This window comes from Pteropus vampyrus, unplaced genomic scaffold (assembly GCF_000151845.1).
Source record: "Pteropus vampyrus isolate Shadow unplaced genomic scaffold, Pvam_2.0 Scaffold17, whole genome shotgun sequence".
In the NCBI taxonomy this organism is placed as follows: Eukaryota; Metazoa; Chordata; class Mammalia; order Chiroptera; family Pteropodidae; genus Pteropus; species Pteropus vampyrus.
The window spans coordinates 12,417,633-12,428,320 of record NW_011888798.1 but is presented as its reverse complement, the minus strand read 5'-3'; the positions used below and the strand labels follow the sequence as shown (position 1 = coordinate 12,428,320).

Sequence of the window (10,688 nt, the reverse complement as noted above, 5' to 3'; positions counted from 1 at the left end):
AAGCTTATAATGCCCTGTTCTTAGTAAGGGTTGCACTCCTCTGCTTCTATTTGCCTGATAGTCACTTTACTCCTAATTATGTTTGTGTGTGTGTGTGTGTGTGTGTGTGCGTGTGTGGTTTTGTTTTAGGCAAGCTGACCTCTTTCAGTATTTCCTGTAGTGCAGGCCTCGTAGTGGAGAATTCTCCCAATTTTTGTATGTCTGGAAAGGTCTTTATTTCTCCTTCATATCTAAAGGAGAATTTTAGCTGGATACATTATTCTAGGCTGGTAGTTCCTTTCACTTAATATTTTGAATATGTGATTCCATTCCTTTCTGGCTTCTAAGATTTGTGCTGAGAAGTCCGATAACAATCTCATAGGTTATTCTTTATAAGTTACCATTTTTTTCTCCCTGACTGCCCTGAGAATTCTGTCTTTATCATTGATTTTTGATAATTTTAATACAATGTGTCCCTGTGAAGGCCTTTTTGGGTTGAGATAATTGGGTGTTCTGTTGACTTCTTGAATGCTAAGCTCCAGCTCATTCCTTAGATTTGGGAAATTCTCGTCAACTATTTATCTGAAAATGCTTTCTAGTTCCTGCTCCTTTTCCTTGCCTTCAATATGCCTATTATTCTTATGTTTCCTCTCCTGTCAGCTAGTTCTTGTATTTCTCTTTCATTATTTTTTATTCTTTGGTTTCTCTCTTTTTCTTTCTGCTTTATTTCTAGATTTCTGTCTTCGATATCACTGATCCTTTCCTCCATTTGGTCGACTCTATTTCCCAAGCTTGCTATTTAATTTTTCAACTCTCGTAGTGTGTTTTTTATTTCCAGAAGATCTATTCGGTTCTTTTTGAGAGTTTCGACCTCCTTACTAAAGAACTCATTCTGCTCATGTAGTTGTTTTTTTCAATTCCTGAAATTCTTGATATGACTCATTTCAGAACTCACTGAGTTTTTTCAGCAGTACCATCCTGAATTCACTGTCATTTAAATTGCATATTTCTGTGTCTGTAAACTTATTTTCTGGAGGTTTTTCTCTTTCTTTCTGAGATGCCTTGTCCCCTTGGTTGTTCATAGTGTTAAATGGACTATTTCTTTGCTTCAGCATTAATGGAAATGTATTCTGCTTTTTATTCCAAAAGAAGATTTATTATATAAAGGTCTCTCTTAAGCCTGTTGCAAAGAAGGTGCTTTTCTTTTGGTTTCTAGTAGGTGGCGTCTAAGCCTCTTGGATCCCTGCTTTAAATAAAGCCTTAATAATGCCTTTATATTTTCTTGTAGTTATTTAATCACACTCGCTACCCTGCATTTCAGTTCCTGTCAGTATTAGCGACAGTTTCAGTAGCATTTGCTCAGATTCCCCTGAGGCTCCATGGTGATTGGTCTCAGAGGGTATGGGGGTGAGGCCCTCTGGGTTTGAGGTTGGGGCCTGCGGCTCAGCCTCGGTTTTGCAACGACAGCTGGTAAAAATCAACTGTTGTTTCTCTGCTGACCTCTCTCTCCTCTCTGCTTTCTGCCCTGATGAGTGGGCCTTGCCGCTAGCTGCGTGGAACTCACAACTCTCCCAGGCAGTGCTGTTCAGGGAACTCATTGCATTTTCTCCCTTACCCCTCCTCCTACAGGGAGCTCCTGGCCTGTGATAGGCAGTTTATTTCTTTCCCTCAGTCCACCGCCGGGGGTTCTGACCTGTGGTAGCTCTTATGTGCAGATCCCACGCTCAGATGTGTTGGTGTGCAGTTTGGATTTTTTGTTGTTGCTGAGTTTTAGATGTTCAGCTTATTGTCGTTTCAAGGGAAGAGATCTGGGGACGTCTTTCACTTCACCATGTTTTTCCAAACGCCACAATTAATCGTTATTGTCTCATAATTTTTAAAAACATTTTGCTTCAACCTGGATCTAAGTAAGGTCCATATATGGCAATTGATTTTTGTTTCTCTAAAAATCCTTCACTATAGTTTCCTCTTCCTTTTTTTCTCCCTTTCAAATTATTTAAGAAACTGTATTAATTGTCCTGAGTTTCCTACAGTCTAGATTTTAGTGTTGTTGAATATATTTTCCTATCACCTGTGTTTTCTGCAAACTGATGGTTAGATCAAGAGGATTGATTAATTTCAGGTTTGATGCATGGCAAAGCTATTTCGTACATGGTGGTGTATACTTTATCAGGACGCATGTCATATCAGGTTGTTTTTTGTTTTGTGATGTCAGCAGCCATTGACAATTATTGCCTAGATCCATTAATTAATTTGGGATTGCAGTCTATGACCATGCTACCCTGAATAAACTTGATCCTATCTGATCTTGGAAGCTAAGCAGGGTCGGGCCTAGTAAGTACTTGGATGGGAGACCACCTACGAAGACCAGGTGCTGTAGGCATGAAAAATAAAAAAAAGTAAAGGATTGTAAGCTGACAAGTTCCTTGCAATCTGTGAGGTCAACCAAGGGTTGCCTCGCCTAGAAAAAAAAAATTAGGGGTTGCAAAATGGAGGTTGTATCAGTTAGCTATTAGCATATAAAAAAAGATTAAAGAATCTCAGTGGCATATAATAATAAATATTTATTTAGCTTATTTATCATCACTCATATCTCATCTTGTTAGCCAAAGCAAGTCATATGGCCATATCCAAAGTCAACAGTTGGCAATGTAGTACTGCCTCCAATAGGAGGTAAAGAGCCAGGCTGCAGGCCAATATCCTGTGTATGACCTTTCAAGCCTGACCACAGGCAATTACAAGGCTTTATCTAGCAGGCCTCATGGGAAGAAGCTGTCCTCCCCAGGTCCGACTTAGTATATCAAAATTTATTGCAATTACTATTCCGATTTTGCTCAAATTGTCCCATCTTTTGTTAGTAGGAACTTTGTGAAGTTGCTCCTGAATCTTTTCGACATGACCAAGTAATCTTTGATAGCTCCCTTGCTTCGGGTATGAGAAGATGCTCCAGACCTGAAATTAGGCATTCAACACTCACTTTGATAATATATAGACAGATCCAGTGGTGGAGTATCAACTTAATTTTTAATATATCTGAAGGTTTTATTTTTAGTTGTTGAAAGATTAAGTAATTTTGTTACCAAGACAACTTATATATAAAATATGCTTTAAAAATTCAAATTATTTAATATGATGCTGTGATTGTTTTCACTGTATTTCTGAAGGAAACCAAGCCATATTTGGTGAGGGCTGACTTCAGAGAGAATAAGAAAAGAAGATCACCATCATGTCTCATGTCAGCTTCGTCTCCTCTTCAGTCTAGAAACAAGAGCAATGTGACATCTTACTATCAATGCCAAGAACTGGAATTCATCTTTGGCTTTAACCAAACCTTCAACAAGTACTAATTGAGCTCTAATATTGTATAAAAGCAACCAGCTGGGCTCTGTGTGAAATACAGAAGAAATACATGAGAAAAATAAAACATGTTCCCTGCTTATATAGTCAAGCTGGAGAGAAAAGATAAACACAGGAAGAATTAGATTATGACCCAGGATAATATGTAATTATGTGTTCAAACAAGTGGTACTAATACTTCTTGCTATTGCATTTCGGAGGAGAGATTAATTAGCTTAGTATGATCTAAGATGGATCTATGGAGGAGTTGTTTCTAGATCCAAACCTTCAAGAATGAGTGTCATTTCCTAAGGTTGAGAATGAAGTGTGTGGAGAAACATGTGAGCAGTTACAAAGGTGAAAATAAAAATGGCATAGAGATAAGTGGGGAGGCTAGCCACCTTGCAATGGAGGGCTCAGGCTGGGAAGTTGGGCAGATACATTTGGAACACATGAACCAGAATCAGTCACTTGGCAAATTTGAATGTTAGGCTGAAGAGATTGGATTTAGAAAATCATCTGTGCCCTTCAACTCAGCTGTCAAGGTCTTTGCTGTTAACGAGTAGCTAGCATATTTATTTCTGGAAAAAAAATCCAGGCATACGATTTAATTAAGAACTATCAGAGTTTTAAGTGGAAAAGAAAACATACAGAATAGAGACTTAAGTGAATGGCAAGATAATGAGGTAGTAAACTCAAAGAGGGAAGTCCATTTATTTAACAAATATGTATTGAATACATATATGTGAAAGTCATGTGCCAGGCGCTGAAGATAGAGAACATTATTCATTAAACACTTACTAATGGCCTGAATAATTGAAGAAGAATTAATACCTTCATGTAGATGACTTAATAATTCAATCCATTAAGAGTAGAATCTCAGGCTATGTAAGTCCAGTGAAGAATATATTTTTTGTCATGATTGCCTTTTCGAACATCTCCGATGATCCCATGCATTTGGGTGCCTACTCTACCACAAATGTGTAATGCAAAACATGAAAAGTAAATGGATCTCCTTCAAACTGTTAATCTCTTTCTCTATTCTCTTTTATTCCTGGACTTTAAGAGCTCCCAGGGAACAATAACTACAAGAGTTCTGAAAAGTTGAGGACGATGGCTCCAACAACATTAACTGCAGGCCAGCTACTCTGGAGCAGGGGGCTTCATTAAAATTTGTCAGGGAGAATTTGTCATGCATCCATTCCATCAGTATTTACTGATGTATTAGTATTTACTAACTGAGTTTCTTCTATCCTTTAGATACTGACCTAGTTGCTAGGGATGCAGCAGTGAACGGGACAGAAAAAGTTTCTGTACTCACAGAGCTGATATTCTGGTTGAAAGCAAACAAATAAATAAATATATACTGTATTTTCGATTAGTGGTAAGTGCTATGAAAAAGGTATAAAGCAAAGTAGGAGCATAAAGAGTGATGAGAGAGAGAGAGAGAGAGAGAGAGAGAGAGAGAGAGAGTGTGTGTGCGCGCGTGTGTGTGTGTGTGTGCAGGGGTGGGGTGAATGGTAGGTCCATTTACTGAGATGGTGAAAGGTTGGGAGAGAAGGAGGTTTGGCACTCATTTAATATTTGTTAAATGACCCAATGAATCAAACAATCAGTGATGCTCCAAACTTGGGGTGATGGGGATGATGAGTAGTTGACTTCTTAACTATTACGAGATGATAAGAACATATAATAGTCAGGATCATTCTAGATCACGTTAGAACTTTTAGAATCTCAGGTGTTGGAAGTATAGAAACCTTTGAAGAAATACAGAATATTGAGGAGTGCCATGCAGAAAAAAATTAAACTAGCAATCTAAAAGAATTAGCACTGGACTAGAAGTCAGAACATTTTAAGGACTTGAGGTGAGGGATGGAAAAAAGAATTAGGCATTTCACCCTAAGGCCTCTGACATTTACCTTAACCACGTTCTTCTATGATCTACCATGTTAGAGGTTTGAGGAAGAATGGAAAAGTAAATTTTCTCTTGACAGCGTAGGAATAAGCAATTATACACTGTCCCTTCAGCTGGAGCAGGAAGTTAGAGAATCTCTCCATTCCAGTTTCATAGGCTTTCATCCAAATGTCGCTTTGGCATATGTTGCCTAGTAAGAAAAGCACAACACTTCCTTAATTGGCTTAATTCCATCTCACACATGAACTTTGATGTAGCTACATAAGTAAATCATGTTTATAGCCATCTGGCAGAGGTGTAATTTCCATTCCAGGAAACTATCATTCACTTTTGTTTTCTGTGTGCATTCAAGCAACCGTCAAGCCAAAGTTAATTTTTTGTACAATATTTTACATATATAATTTTTAAATTCTTTACTTTGAAAAAGTGTATAGAACAATTGCCAATAATAGCACAATGATCTCTCATACACTTGTCCTCTGGATTCTCTAATCGTTAGCATTCTATCATGTTTACTTTATCACTATCTCTTTATAGCTATACATACATATAAATGTTTACAGCTATGCATACATATAAATGCACATACACATACATTATTATTACTACTATTCATATTGTTGAACCATTTAAGAGTAAGTTGCAGATACCATAACTCTTTACTCTTTCCTGGTGTATCTCCTATGAACAAGAACATTGTCTTACATAACCACAGAATAATGACCAAATACAGTATATTTAACTTTTGATAATATTGCCATCTAATGTACAGTCTATATTCAAATTGCACCAATTGTTTCAATAATAGTTGATGTAGCATTTTTCCCTTCTGACCCATTAAATTGTGTTTAGTTGCCATCTTATGACATATTTGATGCCTCTCTCTCTTCCTATCTCTACAGTCAGGGCTTTTATATTAAGATATGGATCTGTCTTTCTCTTAAACACCAATTATTTAGTACCTGTTAAATGGTTAGGATTTTATTAGGTCAGGGGAGGACAAAAAGAAGTAGAGATGAAATTTCCTAGTAGGTCATTTCTTGAGAAGGCAACATTCTCATTCATGAAATGACAAGACTATAAGAAAGGGAGGGAGGGAGAAATGGAAGGAAAGGAACAAAGAAAGAAAAAGAAAGAAAGAGAGAAGGAGAAAAGGAAGAGAAAGTGGGAGAGGATGCTAGAGAGCACACTTGTAGGGCCATGGTTAGCCATCAACTATCTGTGTCGGGCCCTGCATCTCTCTATTGGATACCAAAGTAGGAGTGCAGTCTAGTCATCAAAAGTTTTTTAAACTCCCCATGTGATTCTACATTGGTCCCTAGGTTGAATATCGTACTGGAATCTAAAAACATTACAGTGAACAAAACCAGCTGCTCATCCTTGTTCATCCTTCTAATATTGTCTGGACCTATTACTGTTTGTAGCTTCAAGACATCTAAATTGGCCACAAACACTTCATTCTAAGTGAGGATTCCCAGAGGTGGAAACCTCCATGGAGGATATAGTTTACTGTTCAGTAAATCTGGGAGTAACATATTTCCATTCATTGAGCAGAGATGTCATAACCTCAGCACTACTGACATTTTGGGCTGGGGCTATTTGGGGCACTATTGACATTTTTTATTAGGGGGCTGTCCTGTGCATTATAGGTATCTAGCAGTACTCACTAGATATCCCCTTGTGAGGACCAAAAAATGTCTCCAGAAGTTGCCAAATGTCCTTTAAGAGAGTAAAATCAGCCCATTGAGGACATTAGACTAAACTCCCCAAGGATAGGGGCTATTTCTGATTTATCTATTATTGTGCAGCAAGTAGTATATCTGGCACAGAGTAGGTATGTGATAAAAAGCAAGCTAATTAATCAAAGCACTAGATTTTTGCTAATTTGCTCTGTATTCCTACTATGTTCATATTGAATTATCTCACGGATTTCCCCAAGGAGTGAAGGAGGAAGGGCTGGGTTAACTCTATATATAATCTTTATGATGAAACTACATTTCAAAGTTCAGGCCTTATTTGACCAATTATAAAATGCAGACAAATAAATCCAGAACGATATGCAATTAATTTCAGAAAATTTATTATTTTCATTTAAGGAAGAAGATGATTGACAGTTTAAGTCTGGTGGGAAAGGTGGTAGGTGGAAGGCAGCTGACACATTACACTGCAAATAGGAAAAGCGTGTGTGGAATATGCAGAAGGCTGGTTTTAAAGCTCCTGGTGGAGTGATCGACTTGTCCTGTGAGGGAAACTGAAGGGTCAATCATGCTAAACTGAAAAACAAATGCACATTGTGAAAAACAATCTCTTAATTGGTTTATTTTTATCAGACAAGAGAGGCATGGAAAAATTGTGTGTATGTAAAATTACCATATTTAAAATACTATCTTAATCTGGTTTAGCATGTTGGTAGAGGGGGAGGATATGGGTAGGGGGCCAGGAGATATGTGGGAACTCTATACTTTCTGCTCAATTTTTCTGTGAACCTAAAATCATTCTAAAAAAAAAAAATAGTCTATGGAAAAAATATTATCTCAACATTTGCTTAGTTTAGTGGATTCTAACCACATTTTTCAAAATTTCCTATTTCACATGTCCTTCTCATACTTAATGACCTCAAAAATCATAGTGTTTCAGTGATAACAGCTGCTCCAAGGAGCCATTAATGAGAAAAACTTCTGGCGGGGGAAGAAGCTGAAGTTAAGGTCATTCTAAAATTAGAATTTTTCTGAGAGGTTTGGCTGCCTGGTCTTCAACTTCCTGATTTTGAAAAGTCCCTAATTTATATCTTAATTGAACTGCAGTTAAAATCCATTAAAAACACAATAAAGAGCACTCTGGAAGGTGAAGCAGCACTCTAGGTATTTTTGATTTTGCAAGACTCTGCTTTTGAAATCTATCCTAATATTATCCATATATGCAATAGATCAATGCTTAATATATATATGTGTGTGTGTATGTATATATATATATATATATATATATAAAATTTATGGAGGCAAATTAAGAATATTTTCAACAGGACTTATATTTCCCTACCTCCTATGAGGCAGGTTCTTGTTGCTATACCCTATCATTAGTTGATTCTCAATTCACCCCATTTACCAGCATCAAGTAGCACTCTAATCCACTTTGCCACCTATTAATCCTATTTCATGTTTCTCCTGCCCCCAACCTGGAATAGTTGACGACTACTTTAACCTTTGATATTCTTTAGTGGCTGTTACAGATAACACACATAATTCTGTAATAATACAGTACGAAATACTGTTTTGTAATTTCTGTTCGGTCCATACATTTCTACATGCTCAACCAGTTTTATTGATTCAACAAAGATGTGTATGTTTCAGGTACTCTTAGGAATGAAAAATATGCAGATTGCCTCTTGTAGGGACAATATTTAATAATCTTCCTGTCAATACCAATTTATCGGCAAGTTCTATTTTCAAAATCTATCTTTCAAATCTGTCCATTTCTCTATATTTTCATGACTCCTTATCCACAACACTGTCATCTCTCTTAGAACTCCCATAATAACCTTCCAATTTCTCTTTCCTCTTTACTCACCCTTTTATTCATTCTTCATATGTCATAAGGGTTGGGAGGCTGAGTGAAAAAGGTGAAGAGATTGAGAAGTGCAAATTGGTAGTTACAAAATAGTCACAGAAATGTAAAGTACAGCATAATGAATATAGTCAATAATCTTGTAATAACTATGTATAGTCCCAGGTGGATACTAGACTAATTGGGAGATCACTCTGTAAATTATGTAAATGTCTTACCACTATGTTGTACACCTGAAACTAATATAAAATAATATCGAATGTCAACTAAATTGAAAAATCAAAAAGCAAACAAACAAAATATATGGGGACAAAAGAAAGGAATGCTGAGGGTCAATATGGTGTCACAGCAGAAACTACACCAAGGTCTATTGTTATAGAGTAGTCCAGTGGAATTTCTTTCAGAGAGTGCTGGGAAAAAACGTTAATAGAAAATGAACCTAAGATTAGAGACTACTTGAAGACAGTCTGCTAAGAATTACCTGTTGCATCACAGGAATGTTGCAGCATTGTCATTTAGTAGATGCTCAGAAAATAGGTGGTAATAATGTTAATTTACATTTACATACATTTACAAATTATTATTTGTATTATTTAAGAAACCGATAACAGTATCAGCATATTTATAGATGGGGAATTGTGGTACAGTAGAGAATAATAATCCTCAAGATTACATAACAAATTGTGGTCAGATTAAGAATTAGAACCCAGTGTTCCTGTTAGATACAGGAGGTTATTCATAATGCTATTATTTTTTCAGTCTATATATTATAAATCTAGCAAAAATGTTTAAACATCTTATGAGCCTGATGCCTTAAAGAAAGTTAATGAAAGAAAGAATAAAGCAGGTGGTGGAATAATTTGATTAATGTCTGCAACAAAATCCTCCCTGGAAAGTAATTTCAAGTATATGGTTAAGGTTTTTCTACTCTGTGACAGGTTTCTGAATGATTTATTAAGTGCTTCAAGCTGATAGTTTATTGGAAACTGAATGGATAAACACAAAGCCCATTGGTATTGTTTTGTCATTTGAATGCATACTCAATTTCAGTAAACGGGAGATTTAAAAGGTAAGTAATACACCATATCATGACTACAGATGTAAGAAAATTTAATTTCTTCGCATCTGATAAAGATGTTATAATCACACTGGTGGTAGACAACCCTAGTTAAGTTACAAAACCTTTTTGCCTCGTTTTTGTTTTCTAAATACAAATCAGGACGCTGGCCAAGCATTTTTTTCTTGGGATATTCAAAAGATGGTTAAGAAAAATCTAGTTTTATAATTACTAACACTTGAGGAGCTGTACTATATGTGCTATGAATTATCTAAGACCTTCACATTTGTACACTCATGTAATCCTGGCACACTCACAAAAAAATAGATGAGGCAAGTATTATTCATTACACCCACTTCTCAGGTAAGGAAACGGCCTGGGAGGTGAAGTAGCTTGCCTTAGAGACACGGCTTGTAACTCCAACAGCTGGGGTCTGATTTACATACAAAAGTTTCCAGAAAGCAAAAGTTCTCCTAAGACACTTTGCTTTTAGGCCCTCTCCTCGACAAAGGGATATCGAAAAGTTTCGTGGACGAACTTTGTAAGAAATAGAATTGATGGCTCTTGTTCTAGTGCAGGGTCATCCGGAGGCTCGGCCACTTCCCTCTTCTTTCGCTCCGCCCAGCCACGGACGTCCGCTTCCCCCTTCCTCTCTCTACCGTGCCCTGCTCCACTTCTTACACGGTCCGCTCCTCCCCAGCATCACCGCTGTGTCTCCACACTCTGAGCCACCGAAGCCGCCTGGAGACATACCCGCGAGCAGCCCAGCGTCGCGCCGCCGTGACGTAACTCTTACGCCACCGTCTTCGGGCCGGGGGGGCGGGACCGCGGGGCTGG

General features: G+C 37.3%; 1 pseudogene; it reads left to right on the top strand.

Annotated features, from left to right (window-relative positions):
- Positions 1-2,243: 2,243 nt before the first annotated feature.
- Positions 2,244-2,362, top strand: LOC111736119 (annotated as a pseudogene).
- Positions 2,363-10,688: the final 8,326 nt, after the last annotated feature.